This window comes from Cynoglossus semilaevis, chromosome 14 (genome assembly GCF_000523025.1).
Source record: "Cynoglossus semilaevis isolate Cse_v1.0 chromosome 14, Cse_v1.0, whole genome shotgun sequence".
In the NCBI taxonomy this organism is placed as follows: domain Eukaryota; kingdom Metazoa; phylum Chordata; class Actinopteri; order Pleuronectiformes; family Cynoglossidae; genus Cynoglossus; species Cynoglossus semilaevis.
The window spans coordinates 23517478-23534858 of NC_024320.1; the positions used below are offsets into that span (position 1 = coordinate 23517478).

The window sequence follows — 17381 nt, forward strand, 5'->3', positions numbered from 1 at the left end:
AGGCTCAGATCCATCTTTCAACCCTCAAAGGCACCACTGCTATTTCACCTCCACTTTGCATTTTACCTTTTGAAGTAGTGGGTAAAAAATTGCAACATAATGTCTTTGGAGTTAGTCCATTAATACGGCCAAGGCTGCGGACAACAAATGGTATAAAACTGTAGAGCGATATTTACAACGATCTGTGAGACCCGGAGAAAAAACAGTGGAAGGCCTGAGAGGCAGGTAATTACTGTGCAGGAGACAGAACTATTATTTCAGGAGACATCGACAAAAATATTCAACAACATACAATTAAGATGATGAATGCATTAGACACAAGATAGGGACATTAAAAGTATGATGAATTTCTATGGAACGCTGCCTTGGCTGTACATAAATAAAACCACCAAAGGTCAAGCTGTCCAAGTTTTCCCACAAAGTTTTCCATGAAGCGTCATTACCTAGTCGGACAAAAGTTGTTACACTGAGTCATCAGCCTTTACTTCTCAACTTAAACGTTTAATCTAAAAAAGGAAATGTTTAATCTGACATTGACATCCGTTGTTTGTGGAATCGCTCGTTTTTCTTCCCGCATTTTCATCAGTCACGGTGCTCGGATGCAAAATGACCGTTCCACGGAGAGTTGCTCCGCTGCCGCAGCTCCTGTCAATACATCTTACTGACCGTCGTACAGTGGCATCTCATCCCCATCTCATTAAAGACCCCTCCATTCTTCTCCTTTACAACACTGCTCTCCTGATTGCATTGAAATTCCTCCTTCTGAAACAGTCTTCCTCTGACAACTGGTAACAGGTTGAATTCCACAGTGGAAAGAGGAAAAGAAGAAGTTGTAACTCCGCAAGATACTTGAAAGTTGTAAAGAAAAAATATATATTTTTAGAGAATCTTGAGCTAAATCAGTGGTTTCCACCTTTTTTAGCTAGCAACCCCAGAGACTTTTTTTTATGTCATGTGATCACAGCCATCAATGAAGATCTGCCAGATCAGACATTTTCATATGCTCCATTTTATTTGAATATCCATTTATAGTCATTAAAATTATGATCCATTTGTTTATGATTGTGTGGTGTTTTTAATCTGAATTCATTAAAAGAATCATAATTAGATAAAAAAATATTTTTATCACTTCTTGTTTTTTTCCCAATTATTGGATCTTTCTTTCTTGAAATCCAGACGACCCAATGAGTTAAAAAACTCATACTTTTTAAGAAAATTATTATAAAAATATTTAGAATATGTTTCAATATTTTTCTATTTTGTTCATGACGTTGCTCCTGTGACTAACAAACCAGTGTCAGAGGAATTATGCTAAAGCAGGATCAGGAGTGATTTGAGAGTTTGTTGCTGCAGGTGTCACTCAGCCACACAATCGTGAACCAACAGAGATGGGGGTTTAGACTCCCTTTGAGTTGCCAGGAAACTCTGATTTCTCCTTGTTTGGTGTGGTTGTTACTGCTCTGTCCCTTCTGTGCTTAGTGGGATTAGTGAACAGAGGATGGGTGACATGCTGACTGCAGCAGAAAGCCAACCGTGAGGAGAGAACTGCATTGTCAAGATGGATGGTTATGGCCCAGTCACTCACACATTGACTTGTTCTGACCTGCGTGACACCACCGCCCCCCCATTCCCTCCTCCACCCGACTTTTCTCATTTTGTCCAACTCAGACAATTGCTAAACTTTTTCCAACACAGACAGCTCAGCTAAGCGTAATGAAAAAAAGGGCAATTTATGTTAAAAGTTTACTCCAATTACTAATGAATTCAGAGTTAATGACAAAGGAAATTTAATTTAATCAAGAAGGAATATTTGCCTTAAACGATCTATTGTACTTACAGTTACAGTGAGACGTAACTGTTTATTAGTCATAACAATGTCAATGGTTGAAAATGTTTGATATATTACCATCAACTGTTAATTTATTGTTATTATTTACATTTTACAGTAGATTTTTTTACTGTTGAATTTTGAGGCATTTCAGCAGTTTGGTCCGACAGTAAAAAACCTTGAATCGTTAGATTATTTTCCTAAAATTATTTACTGATTATGAGGCTTTATAAATTATTTGTTTACTATAATAATAATAACAATAATAACATAGTGTGTAGTAGTGACCATATGCTGTACTGCAGGAATTAAGTCATATGTTGCCATAGAGCTATCAGGAGCCCATAATTTCATGTATATTTAATGTAAATATATATATTGAGTGTTTTCAATGTAGGTAAATTACTTTAACCTGGTCATTTCAATAGTAGCTCCCAAGCCAAAAAAGTGTGGACAACACTGATCTAGATTAATCATGATTAATCTTTATCTCAATTAATTGTGAATACATCAGTTAAAGATATTTAATCTGGAATCTTATATCATTACAACTGAAACCAAACTAGTGTCTGTTCAGGTTCATGTCACGGAGAAACTTTTCTGTCTTTGAGAAACTATCAAAGACTGTGTACTCTAACTATATAGAGAGAAATGTTTGGTTACTGGGTTATGACGTAACCTGACAAATACAATATTAGAGGATATGAAATTTCAGACTTCGCCGTACACCACTATACCAAGCCAGGCTTCAACATCCTGGTCTTATTAAAGAAAAAGGAAACACTGGTTCTACTCAGGCAACCTCAGGAGGCGGTCCCCCATTTGTGGGAGTTGATGACATTGTCATCTGGACCAAGAACTGCTCTCAGAGCAGAGCCTACAGTATCATGGGAGGACGAATAAGGGAAAGTACTGTGACCCGGAAAAAATTACTAAGGCTCACATTTTTTACCTTGTGCCCATAAGAGTCGCAGGAGCAGATCTGCACAGTTACATTACTGACTTGGCCAAAGAGAGAGAGAGAGAGAGAGAGAGAGAGAGAGACAGTTGTCTTTTGGTGAGTAGAAATCAAACATTACAGGCCAGGAAGTGCCAGAGGCACCAGCAGGAGGCAGCAAGGGCAGATCTGTGCCACGTCTCTGCTACCAGGACATGTACCAGGATTTAAGAAGAGACATCAAATATGTAGGACTGGTGATCCACTGACTGATGAGGCAGGCCTCTCTGGAGGAGGAGAGAACCACAGAGGGGCAACACCACAGCATCTTTGAAGGATAATCAAACGAAAATGTCTAAAGTCTGCAGTGGTGACATGTGGTGAGGTTCATGAGGCAGCTGAGGCACTGACTCCTGCACAGCCAGATTTACAAATAAATGTACCCCAAAAAATGATTTGTTGTTTATAATAATAATAATACAAATTATTAATTGGCATTTAGCCACGCTATATTTAAAGAAGCTAAAATGATTGTCTATAATTTGAAATTATAGGAGAGTTAACTATCAATACAAACCAACAAACACCGAGCCAACGCAGTGAACTTCATTTTGTGACTTAAACCACAACTGCAGCAACAAGCACCTACTGGTGGCCTCACCTCTGCCCCCCTTTGGTGGGCCACTGTACTGCATCACCTTTCGTCTTTTCATTGATGTTTAGATCCACAGGAACCATTTGGCACATCTTAGCTAATGGTATTAGACAAGGTCACAGTGTTCAAGGAACCTGTCTGCTGACACGATCGGCAACATACAGTATCATTTTTGAAGGAAAGTGGCGTCAAACAGCGTAAAGGTTAACTGCAGCCATGCTAATTTTAGGAGATGTCATGAATAATTATCGTACTTAAAACACAATAAATAATATGTTTAGTTATCAAATAAGTTTGAAGGTAAACAGAGTTAAATTAAGCAATAAATACTGGTGGAGTTTAAGGTTTTTGGTTCACTTGTTATTTCCAGTCCAGGTGGAGGGAGAACATATGGTCAACAAAACACAGTAATATATATTGACTTTGTCCACAGTGGCCTGTGGAAGAACATGGCTGCCTCCACACAGATGTCCCACCACTGGGGGAATAAAAGGGAATCTTTCTAAGGTGAAGAAAAACATCGATTTTGACTTTGCAGCGTTGAACACCCAAAAGCTGATGTAAAGTTATTTATTTTTAGTTCTTGCCAAAATATATTTTATACAGTGTTCTGCAAAAAAAATAGGTTCACACTCAAAAACAAATTCAACCTTTTTGGGTTGTTTAGGGGGTTCTAAAAAATTAATTTAGAAGTATGTGTTACAAGTTAGTTTTTAGCCTTTTCCCCAGTTGACATCACAGGTGGGGGCAAACTCCTCTGACTGAGAACCAAGCCCCCTGCCCTGGATAAACAGGTCCAGAAGCCTGGCTTTACAGCAGAGTGAAGTTCTGCTTCCGTCCTGTATGTAGCCCACGACCCAGATGTTATTTTTAATTTTAAAAAAGGCTGCAAAAGGGGCTGCATTTGGAAATGTAGGTTAATTTGTAGAATTATAGACCAATAAGAGTGAACAACGTACTGTGGAGTTTTTACTAAAAAAAAGTCAAAATTGAAAAAGTAACCACAACAACATTGTAAAAGTACGACAACAACCGTAGCAAAACAACTTTTATGCATTTGTCTTAAAATCTTCACTACTCATTTGGAACGAATTTGTTTTGTTATTTGGAAACACAGAACAATGTTGGTTATTAAAACGTTTGAGTAACTACACAAAAAAAAACAGAAATAATATTAATATAGTAGCAATACTACCATTCCACCACTGTGCCATATAAACAACACAGTGCGGTCTGAGTACTCGGTCCTTAATTAGTTTTACTGACACATAATAAGGATATATACCCGGTTACGGTACTTATCTTCATTTTTTCACCCAAACAACCAACAAACCTAAATTCAAACAAATGTTCACTTTTTTTCATGTTTACTGTGCCAAAAAAACGCAATGCACAACAAACAAAATCAGCAATTCATAATCATTTCGTTATCGTCAACAGGAGCCTGTGTGTGCGCGTGCGCGTGTGTTAGCTTACCTAAAATCGCTGAGGCAGCTGTGCGTGGAGCTCAACTTGTTTAGAACCAACGTATATTTCCTCCACTGATTGATGTCCACGTTGTTCCGTCAAAGTTAAAGTTGAAAAAGTTGACAAAGTTCGTTAAAGTTTGTTATTTTTGACAAGTTCCCGTTGTTTAAATATAAAGTTCACATTCCGAAACATTTCGTCAATGTTAAAGTTTGTTATTTTTTAAGTTCCCGTTCTTTAAATATAAAGTTCACATTCCGAAACTGCGGCTAAAGGTGAACTGACCGCACTCTTTAAACAGCGGTAACGACAGAAGATACTGGCACTCAGTGACAGCCAATCAGTGAGTGTAACCATGGCAGAAGGATCTGCTGTCCACTGATACTGATAATTGATTGGGTCACCTGTTGAAAACAGACAAACTGATCCCAAACCAGCCACAGTTTTGACCGGTGGACAGTTTTCCGAATCCACCGCGAAGCCTAAGAAGAATGAGTGACGTCACTTCTTAAGTTGACTGAATATAAACAGTTTGAGGAACAGATATATTTTATAGAATTTGTAATAAAATAGAGAATTACGCTATTTGAAAGCAAGTATACCTTTAAAATACTTTACGTTATATTTGTTAATATAAATATGACACTATTAAATACCAAGAGGAAATGTAAGGCGTGACTTTTGCATTTAAAACTGCAAAGCAACATGAAAGCTGACCAATTAATCTGTCAACCATTTTAGAGTGAGTAGAGCTATTTCTATTCAATTTTTTGAGCCTTTCAAATTTTTATTTTTATTATTTTTTATTTTGTCATACAATTTCCTTTAAGTGGAATTTTAGATTCAAATTTATTTTATTCAAATGTTATGTTATTTATTTATTGTAATAACACATTTATGAATAATGAAAAATTTGCCTTTTTTAAATTGTCAGTAATTGTCAGTCAAACAACAGGGATTGAACTGACAGAGAGGTTGGAGGATAAGGGTTGATGGTGCAAATATATATTGGTGGGGGGTTTTGTTTGTCTGTTTTTGTGGGGTTTTTTTGTGTGTTTTTTTTTTTTTTTGTTTGTTTTTTGAGAAAAGTTTCACTTGTTACTGCAGCCCTCGGCTGACAGTGTCTGTAAAATGGGAGGGAAAATGTATTGATTCTCACCACGGACGCGGAAGTGTGAGACGTCCCTAAAGATTATTCTTCACTTTCTTGGGAAACATGTAGCATACAGCAAAAAATAAAGGAATTAATTTATAAATTTAAATTTTTTTTCTCTTCACAGTATACGTACATCAGTGCTGACACTTGAAGTTTCTTCGTAGTTTCTTTTTGACCTCGTGCTCTACTCTACTTAGTCTTCTTCTTATGTCTTATGTCTTTGCTCAGTTGTAAATAAATCCAACATATTGCCTCAAGCGAACGTGTACTGATGATTTATCACATTGTTAAAGCTGATTGCCCGTGGCTCAGTTTCAAGGGGCGAGAGGAAGTAGGAGTAAATATGAGAAGTATTCACATCCTGTTATTGGGCTGTGGTTCTAATTGTTTTACAGTATGTTCTGCTCAATGTTCATTTTGAGTTAATAATGGAGTTTTTTAATTCATGCTTCTTATTTCATTATTATCCTCTGTGCATTGCTGAGCCAGAACATATATTTTATTTTCATTTTTTCTCACATCCTCCCTGGATGAAATGGAGACACGCGGAAGCTACAGCCGTGTTCAGGAAATATCAGGAAAGTGGTGTGGCTCTCAGCGTCTCCTGTTCACTGAGTAATTCTCCAGTTACACATGGGTTTGTACATCTTGTCCCCAAAGCCTTTTTTCTTATTACCTGAATGTCCTGACCTCAGTTCTGCGCCCGAGCGCTTGCTCTCGTCAGTCTCGGAGTCAGTTTTTTTAGGAGGAGTCAGCCTCCTTCTCTGGCTGCTTCTTCATTCTTAGTGCTGCTAAACCTTTATTTATGTTTGGATCACAGAGTGTGACTTAAAAAGCAGTTGGTGAGCACTGTTGTGTTGTTGAACAGCGCCGAACGTGTGACATGATGGATCCTCGCAGCCGGTGTTGTGGAAGAAAAAAAAAAAAAAGCTGTGATTCTTCTTCACACCTAATGGATTGGCAGCCAATCCCCAAGACTGCTGGAGTTTCTAAATAAAGGCTCAAATATTTGGCAAAGCTGACAAGTTGCTGAAGTCAAAATGAAGCTCAGCATTTATCTTCACTGTCGTGGCGGGAACGCATGATTTTTTCTGTATTCAACTCCAGCAATGCTAAAAAACAGAGCAAACACAAGCACTTTTGAGAGAATCAGGAATTTTTTTTTTCCACACAAAAGAATGACACAATAGTTGACCTGAACACGTGCAAAGTACAAAGGTTTGAACTTTTCTTCCTTTTTTTGACTATTCAAAATGCAGCTTGTGGGCCACGAGCAGCCCACACGCAACCTCCGAGTGGCCCAGACGGTAGTCATCGGAGTAACGAGGAGGGAAACTGAGAGAATCACAATTGGTGAATAATCCATACTTTGTGCAGTAGAACAGACTGTGAAGGCTCTCTGTAGCCTAGCAACATGTGATCCACAATCCACCTCTTGTGTGTCTATGAGTCTGAGCAGTTTGCTTTATAGCAGAGGTTCTCGAAATTTTTTTTGGTCTTTTCCATACGATGAACAAGTGGAGATTTTCAAGGCTCACCTGAGCCCGTGGTCCCAATAAAAATCTCGACAAATTTCATTTCAAATGTATTGAACTAACACCGGATACTGTCATATTTTTAGAATTAATCAAAATCAATAACATCAAATGACAAAAAGTGCAGTGGCACCAACTGTTTTTCTTAGTATGTCAATCTGGTTGAACTAAGTTCTATAATCAGTAAATTTAAATTTACTTTTTCCCGAGGTAATAAAAACAAGGGTATCTTAATAGTTTCTCTTTCACACAAGGCCACAAAAACATTTCAAGTTTATCAGTGACTGAAGAGATATGGTTGTAACATTTAACCTGTGTAATAATCACCCTGTGGGAGAACAACACAATATATTGTCGATGCAGAGCAAAGGATATTGATGTCAGTGGTTTTAGGGATGGTATAAAACGGTTCCTTACTGGTTTTTTTTTCTGTATCAAAAAAAACCCCCTGGCCAAGAAAATAACAGTGAAAGCAAGTCCTATAATGGATGTGGTGGCGCTGCAGTTTTTTCTATCACAGTTATACTTAGTAGCCTTAAAGTTTAACTCCAAATCGCTTGGAAACAAACCGTCAGTAAATGCAGCATCAGGCCTTTCATCCGTCTGATGATTGTATCTGTGGCCCGGGCTTCAAACAGAGTCACATTTCAAATGGTATCTCTTGGCGGTGATTAGTACACAAGCTCACAGAGACACACAGAACGCACCAGACGTCAGCGGAGAGACAGACAGTAAGACTAAATGCCACGTTGCTTCTAACCTTTCCTTGAGGCTCCACAACCCCGGCTATTTAGGCATCACAAGCACAGAAGAAGAGCAGTAGGCAAACAGGGAGGTTGACCTCGTCTGACCTGAGCAGAAATGGGACGTCTTTGATACTCCCTGGACACATGACATCAGGTGGTGAGATTAAAAGCCTTTTATTCAGTCTGACCTTTCTCTCTCTCTGCTGTCCTTCCTCTGAGAAATCTTGTGTCCTTCCACAGCCGTGGCAGTGACAGGCCATCTTCACCAAAACAAAAAAAAACAAAAAAAACCCCAGCGGTCGTATGACACAAAGTCGATACTGGGCGTCGCATGTTTGTGTCTGAACACATCAGATCACAGAACCACTGTTTTATTCCTCTTTGTGTTCCAAATGTTTGGAAGGAGAATGCGATCTCATGAGGGAGTTGGAGATTAATTACCGTGGCCGGGTGCCTGATGGATTTCCAACAAAATGTAGATTAACTGTATTCATTAAAGTCAAGTGTTGAACGAGTAAATTTGTTTTTGTCTGATTTTCTCACCAGCAAACTGCACTTTGAACCTTGGGGTCGCAACCCCACATGGTGTCACCTGGTGTTCAAATGTCGCGGTATTCTAATAGATCACGTATCTGGCTACTCTGTGTTTGCAACACATTATAACAAACATGATCAAAAACAAATTCAAATTGAAAGAACAAATGTCTCTGGGGTCGCCAGAATTGACTGACTAAAGATTTTATACTATGTTCTTCAAATGAGACTCAAACCAGGCAGGGAATTACGTGGGTTAAAGTCCTGAGTCTTTAGAACAAAAATTGATTATAGAAAAATCTGTATATGGATGTGACCTCCTACCATCACTGACATGTCTGTGGGTGGAACGGAGGCCAATAATATTGTTAATCCATTTTTTGAACCATGGCTAAACCTTCAGTTCAGTTATACAGAATATGGATATTCCTGGTACTTAATAGAAAATGTGCTGCATTTTAATAAACCGGGAAGAATCCAGCTGTAGGTTAGTCAAGGTGAAGATGCTACATGTCGGAGCGAAGTCTGGTCAAGTACAGTATTTATCATTCTTGTCCATAATAATACATTAAGTCAGTGGTTCTCCCCCTGCCGCCCCCCCCACCCAGGACAGAAATGTTCAATGTCCCCCATGTCTATCCCACACCCCCTCAAAGTGAAATACTATTGAGAACCTGATAACGTATATTTTTCTCTGTACAAACCACTGTATGAGTTGCTGCCACCTAGTGACTGGAGGTTTGTTATCATTCAAGCACTGCAGCAGTGATACACGCATGTCCAGCGTGCCATATTCCATTGGATGCCCCCACCCCACCCCCACGCACACACAGCAAGTACAATACTGTACTACGTATATGTTCGAACACAGCTTTGTCTGCAAGTAAGTCATTAAATGCCGTTCCAAACACCTGACTTTGACTGGGCCACGTTGACAACCATCTGAGCAACTTTAACTGTGCTCATATTGACAGCGCTGACAGATTTGTTAATGTCGACTGTATTCACATTCACATTTCAGCGTTTTTCGGCAGGTTTTCTCAGAACACAAACCTTCCCTCCGTTTGGCTCCTAGCAGGTTTTAGGCAGCGTGTACTTCCTTTGATAAAAGAGAAGAGGTGAGGGGGCAGAATGGATCAATTAAAGCAGTTAAACTGCAGCAGGTGGAGCAGCTGTGTCCACACAGGGAGGTGGGTTTTTACAAATAAGGAGTCTTTAAATAATCATAAAAGAATTTAGATCTTACTATTTTCTAAGGGTGTCTGACTGAACTCAGGCATCTGCAGCAGCTTTGACTGGTTTTGTCATTTTCTTTGTCAAGTGTTGAGCTGCGTTATGTTTTATTTGATCTGGTTTTTCAACCTTAAAAAAAAACAATTCTGAAATCAGAGCACTAGTTAGAATTTATTATATTATTATTGTCTCTTTTTTTATCAAACTTGAATCAAATTGTGTTGAATGATTGACGCTTTGATTTTTTTTTTTTTCTTTTAACAGAACTGATGGATTTCAATCCTTGACAGGAGGCAAAGAAGCGGGTCGTGACCTGGATCAAGACGTCGCTACTAGAATTCTACAAAGAAGGAAATCTCTGATGAAAACACTTTTTCGCAGATTTTTTTTTCATCTTAACTCACGATAAGTGGAGAAATAGCTTTGTTCTCTTTTTGCAATTTGTCTCAGAACATTTTGTCTCAAAACACAGGCTGCCACAAGAGGCACCATTGAGTATGTGGTTCCTCTGGGAATCAAACCCAGGACCTTCTGTGTGTAAGGCAGATGTGTGAGACAGGCTAATAAGTGCTGAGCTATGAAACCACAAACTCAGACTGATAAACATTTGTACTGCATTAGGATTTGTTGTTTTTATAATTGACAGAGAATGTTCTTCATATTCTTCAGATTCCCATCGACTTGAGTGCAGGTCTGAGGAAACATTACTGACACATTTCACCACCAACTTAATGTTAAATGTGATTTGCTTTTGTCTGCAAAAACAAATCAAATCAGCCGACACACACACACACACACACACTCCAGCCCTTCCTGAGTTTGGTGTGAAGATAAAACGCGAAACGTACTTTGTTATAATAATTCCATTAGAAGACACATTAGCACGTGTGTTGCTGCGCTACATTCATTACTAATGTGCTCCTGGCTGCGGGCTCTGTTTGTTGTTGTCCAATAGGTCTGTGCCACCCGTTACTAACTTTATCTCTCAGTCCAGCTTTCCATTCACCAGAGACCATTGCTCTCTCCCTCCGCCCACAAAAGCTGTCCTCTCTGCACAGAGCCCACTCATTCATTCTAATTAAGCCAACTGAAACTAAATAGCAGTAGCTTTGTTTACAGGGGCTGAGCTGTGTTCTGCAGTCTCTGCACGGAGCCACTTGTCTGAACAGCCAGTCGGGGAGTTTTATCTGGAGCTTCACTTTCTGCTTACACTAATTTACATTTGTGTTCTCCCTTTCCACTCATTTTCATATCTGCCACAGTGGGCTGAGGCTAGCGTCAGCGAGGAAATTTATCAATCACATTCGAGATAGAACCAAGACGGGCTCTGTCGACGGCGCCAAAACACAAATGTGTTCTGTTCCCAGAGACGGATGTGATAACATCACCATCCACAATGAATAACAGTCGAGGTTAAGAGGAATTGTTCAGTGGAAAAACAAAATGTTTCAATGACGGAAAGGAAGCGATCATTTCTGAGAAATAGTACAAATCAAGTAAAAAAAAAAACCTTCAAGTATTCTTGATGGTTTCTGTGGTAATGTTCAACATCACGGTGAATCATGCAATTAATGAACACAGTGATGGTCAGTGGGGTTCAAACTAAATCTATCGAGGGACATCAGTGAAAAACAGCTTCAGATTCTTATCACCTGATCCATGGTTTGAATTTGACTGTGATATGATGAACTGTAACCAGTTCATCCTAATATTAACTAGTCAAAAAACTCTGTTTAAAACTACATTCTCACCATGAAGTTCTTTAAGTTTCATTGATGACACAAAATATATTGACATATAAATAACAATATACATAAAGGTACATATATATTTAGAGAGGTTTTCAATTTCAACACTCACTCTCAACTAACCATGTTGAATTAAGTTAACACATTATATGAGTGTTTAAATGCAGGCCTGCATCCTTTGACATGCAATATTGCCACCTACTGGGTGGTTGTCCTATTACTCCTCTTTAATTTATTTGCTACCGCTCAATCCTGCAGCCAATCAAAGGCGGGATCAGCATGATGTTCACTGAAATGCATATGGAACAGCAGTCATCAGACAGAGGCGGGATCAGCAGTCCATGATGTTCACTGAAATGCATATGGAAAATCTGTTACTTATGCTAAAGAATGGTAGTTTGCTTGTTGTTTTATTTTTATTATTTGGATAATAACAGTTGAACTTGATTTGAAATGAATATCAGTTCTCTTAGTTAACAGTAGAAATACCTGCAGGTCATCTGACTCCAGCCAATTACAGCTGGCCTGCATCGCCAGGCAGTACGTTCTGGAAGAAAATGTACAGTTCCCTGCGCTGGGCCAACAATCAATTGTTAAAGGAAACACATTAATCTTACACAACAGCAAAAACAAAGGTGAGCTGGTGCAACAGCAGGACTGGCCGTATCCTGTTAATGCAGTACAGGCGGGCCAGATGGGATTTACCAGCATACCAGTCTGAACAAAACCTAGAACATGACTCATCGTGGAAGGTCAGGACCACTGCATGACACGACGTTGGTAAACTTTGGTACGATGTTAAGTTTGTGCGGCCGTACTAAGACCATTTACTAAATCGCAGGTTATGATGTACAAAAATGTGCAACGTCATCGGCGTACGTCCTCCATCTGCGCTACCATAGTTACCCTAACCGTCAGGGAGCGAAACAACCATGAAGGATGAAGCTGTCGTTGTGGAATTTTTGTGACTGTACAAATATCCGTAGAAGCATTTCTATTGGCTGATTAGCAGCAGTCGTAGCAGCTGTCCCACTGTGAGATAGTCATCTTAAATTTCTGACACAGCGTTGGTTGCAGGACGCGTCCTTGTACCCGTCTCACGGTACAACGTAAGGCCACCGTTTTAGAGCCACGACCAACGACATCTCCACATGTCTCCTACGATGGTCGTCTTTCGTCTGGGACAGCCCAAAATCCCACAGTCCATATGGGCCACAAGATACAGGACAGAGAAGTATTTGGTCACAAATTCATCTTCAATATTTTTTTTTTTTCTTGAGTTCATTATGAATCGGAATATTTTTATGCTCTAACATAACCGACAGTTTTTTGGGGGGCGGGGCACACAATGGGGCCCAACTAGAGTGGGTTTCAACTCAGACAAAAATTCGATTTGAAAGGCACATTTTAAAGGAGCAGAGTTGAAACAATGTGCTGCACATTACAATAAAAACACAGACACCCAAACGAAGGACTGCGACTGAAATAAATAATTAAGAAACACAGGAATAAAAACCACCAGCAGGTGCATTAAAGTGCAGCCATCCATGGCCTTTCAAAGGCAGTAGAAAACAAATGTGTCGCGCCTGGTCGTTTATCCTTGAGCTGAACCTTATATTTGAGGTGCTACATAAATCCTGCATCGTGTTTATTTTCCTTACTTTATGTTACGACTTTTCAATCATTTAAAATCTGATGTAAAATAATAAAAGAAAAGTGAAAAATAAAGAACAACCCTTCAGCAGCTCAGGAGACCATGGTCTGGTTCTGGACTGCAGGCAGGACGGTCAGGCGCACTTTTGGTATTTGTGCAAAAGAAGCTGACTGAAAAATACATACACCCCCCCCCCCCCCCCCCCCCCCACCTCTCCACAGTCCAATATAAATCGCTGCCTCCACGGCTGCCCTCACATATTTGCGTATTTCCTGTGCCAAAGCTAATCAAGGCTCCGACACAGTAACGTACGGCGGCTCCGTAACCCTCCATCATTTCGTGGATGGTAAATGATGGTTCCTCTTTGGAGAGCGCATCAACTTTTGTGTAAATGTTGTTTGTGCTGCAGATACGGCTAAAAAAGTGAAAACCCAGCAGTTTTTCATAGCACTGCCAAATAGGACATTTGTCAAAAGTCAGTTTCTGTGGAAAATACCTGTTTTTTTCTTTATGCAAATCAGACAAACGTATAATCCTGTTGACATCTCCAACATGACGTCCAGGGGCGTTCTTATAATTTATTTTTTTCTTTTTTCTCAGAAGAAGAATTGGTGTGAGGAAGGATAGATGGCCTGGCTGGATGTATTTTTTTCAGCCGAGTTTGATTTCCAGTTTGCATTTGTTGGTGTTTTGTTTTGTTTTTTTGTCCCTCTGCTGGGAAACTAGTTCATTTTAATGCAAAAGACCAGCCTGGCATTGTAACATTTACAAAAAGGACAGGTGTGGGGGCCGTGGGGGAGAGGAAGGAGGACACCCTCTGTGGTTGATCTGCCTTTTTAATGTAAAAATGTGACATTTTTACACATGAATAATTGACAATTTCCATTCATCAGATTCCTGTTTCTGTAATGTGATTTATTTTTTTATTTTTTTGCTGACTGTTTCCTGTGGGCTGTGATATCCTGCTCTTGTTATGAATGCAGCAAACATATGTCACCTCAGCTCGGAGGTGTGTGAGCCACACATCAGTGTCTGCATTTCGAAGGGATGGGATTTGCTCGCAGCGAACGGCGCCGCCTATAACTTAGAGGATTACCTGGGTCCACTCAGTGAGTGGCTGGCAAGTATATGGTTGTGTGTGAGAAAGTGATCGTCCGTGTAGGTGATGAGATGAGGAAGGAGGGGGGAGGGAGGGAGGGAGGGAGGAGGGCTGTACACCATCTTGGAACACGTAAACAAACTCGTGTGCTGCACGGCGCCTTGGGGTGTAAAAGACTCTGAGGAAGAGGAAGAGGAAGAGGAAGCTTCCAGAATTCTAGAAGACTGACTGTCAGGATCAGTCACAGATCTGTTGACCTGACTCTGAGAACGGCGGGAAAACAGACCTCAGATCCACCACTGCATAAACAATGTGTGTGTGTGTGTGTGTGTGTGTTGGTGACACTTTCGTCAGCAGCGTGGCTCTGCTGATCGTTTGCACCACAGCAATCCTTGCCTTTTTTTTTTTCACTTTTCATTAAATTGCTTCTCTGCAAATTTTCCCAGCGCTTTGCTCTGTAATAGGACTCCTTATCTTCTTCTGTTAATGGGCAATAAAACCTTCGCATGCAGAGAGAAAAAACAAAACACAGCACCATCTGGTGGTCGAGGGCTGCAAAACAGTCATCAGTGTAATTAAATTCAATGGGTTGTTTCCCCGAAGCCATCCATTATGCACCGTTGTCAGCAAACAGCACAATGAAAAATGTACTAGAAGAGTTTATCTTTCCAATTTCATCACGGACGCCGGGCGACGCCACAGAGTCCACACTTTGTTTTCCGAGCAGAGCTGAAGGACGTTTGATTAAAGGAGTGACCTTTGTCTAACCGCGGGGTCAATGTAAGAAAACGTTGGCCGCCGCGCGCTGACATTCACACATTACTGCGTAATGAATGGTTGAATAAATAAATGATTTGTACGTGGGAGCTGAGACTCTGTCAGAGTATCGGAGAAATTAAACTTTTCACAAACACATCTCACGTCGACAGAATCAGCTTTGGTGACTCCGTTTGTTTGACAGTCTCACTTCACAAAAGGAAGTTTGGTTCTCACCGTGCAGTGGTCCCATAGTTGTAGCGGTTAGCACATCTGCCTTAGATGCAAAAAGGTCTGCGTTAGATCCCCTGAGGAACAACAAATTATTAACGGCGCCACCTGTGGCGGCCTGTTTTGGTTACAAAGTGTCACCGTGTGAATTTCCCTATTGTCTTATGAACAAGGGACTTCAGTTACTGTATTATGTTGCTTCCATAATGTAGCTGTTATCACATCTGCAAGTAGAGAGTCCTGGGTTTGGATTGTTTGGCGCCACCTAGGGGCAGCCTGGTGCAGAAGATCTGCTGTTAACGCAAGTTTTGTTTTCAGTGTGAGATCAATAAAGTTGTAATAATAATAATTATTATTATTATTATTATTTGGTGGGTAAGTTTAGTTATAAAAGGAGCAGCCACTAAAGATTTTAAAGAAAAAATGAAAAAAAAGAAAAAAGAAAAAAGCCTTGACACAGGAGTAATGACATTACATTTCAGAAACTAATCAGAAAAGGTCTGTGTGTTCAGGCCAAGGGCAGAAGCCACTGCTGAATGTGTCTGACCTCCACTAAGGCACTGCATTAAAAACTGTCTTTCTATTGAAACTGAGTTCCTTTTGAATTTTCTATTCAATTTTCTTTGTAAAAGGAAAAAAAGGCCTTGATAATTTTAACGTTTTGTCAAAAAAAATCTTTTTTTTTAAATCTTTTTTTTTTGCTCCGTTTGCAAAATTATCCTTTAAAAAATCCAATAAAACAGATCTTACACTAAGAGGCTTGACAAATATATAACCATTAAACATGTCAAGGCTGTTGGAGACGTTGGAGATACGTTTTTACACTTTTAAAATTAAAACTGTCTTGGAACTTTTTGACTCAGTCTTGGGTTGTTTTTTAAAAAATAAAACCTCCTTTATATGTTTCAGTTATTTAAATCATTCAACATTTGCAATTGTATGACATCACTTTCTCCAATAAAAATATTTACCGTAATTTCCAGACTAAACGTAGCTACTTTTTTCACGCTTTGAACCCTGCGGCTCAAACAATGATGCGGCTAATTTATGGATTTTACAGGTTAACGAAGTTCATACCGCTAGCGATCAACGACTTCTCTGGTAGGTTACTGAATGCTACATTAGTAGCGTATGTGTTAAAACGCTGTTTATGTTCTGTTGTGCTCGGTGTGGCTGATAATAAGGACCCCCAACTTCCTTGTTTCAGTTTACCTCTGCTGCGGACAAGAACGAAGGCCGTGTAACAGTCCCAGTTCGAAAAAAAAACAACATTTATTTAATAGAAAGTGAAAATATTCTGTGTAAATATTCCATGTTACAACATAGACACCTGCGGCTCATAGAGAAGTGCAGCCTATATATGTACAATATTTTATATTATACTCAGGTGCGCTACATAGTCTGGAAATTACGGTAATGCGTTCCAATTTTTGGAAAGACATTACTATGACCACACAAATACATACAGTATATGTGTGTGTTCATAGAATCAGACGTATATGTGAGTGAGTATATACAGGTTTTTTCTTCATTATTCTTTACAGGAAAACACTTTCTGAATGAAACTTTTGTTCGTCTAAAGTAAAGAGAAAAGAAGATGCATTCACGTTGAAAAGGCAGAGATTCACTCTCACTGTCAAACCAAGGCTAAATGGTTGCACCGCACTTTGTTTACTTTGGCCTCCAGCCTGAAAACATGACTGGAGGAGCTGAAAAGTCGCAGAACCAAATCATTATTTTCATTATGTCTCCAGATAATAAAGGTTATGTTTGTGTGTTCGTAGTTTCAAATAGAAAAAAAA

The 17381-nt window shown here is 39.6% G+C and overlaps 1 protein-coding gene across 1 annotated transcript in view; it reads right to left on the reverse strand.

The window, feature by feature from the left end:
- The window catches only part of brinp1 (bone morphogenetic protein/retinoic acid inducible neural-specific 1), a 159705-nt gene extending 154711 nt beyond the window's left edge, over positions 1 to 4994 (reverse strand). Inside the window, exon 1 of the mRNA XM_008325930.3 lies at positions 4897 to 4994. The gene's annotated coding sequence lies outside the window, so the exon portion shown is untranslated. The remainder of the gene's footprint in view (positions 1 to 4896) is intronic.
- Positions 4995 to 17381: the final 12387 nt, after the last annotated feature.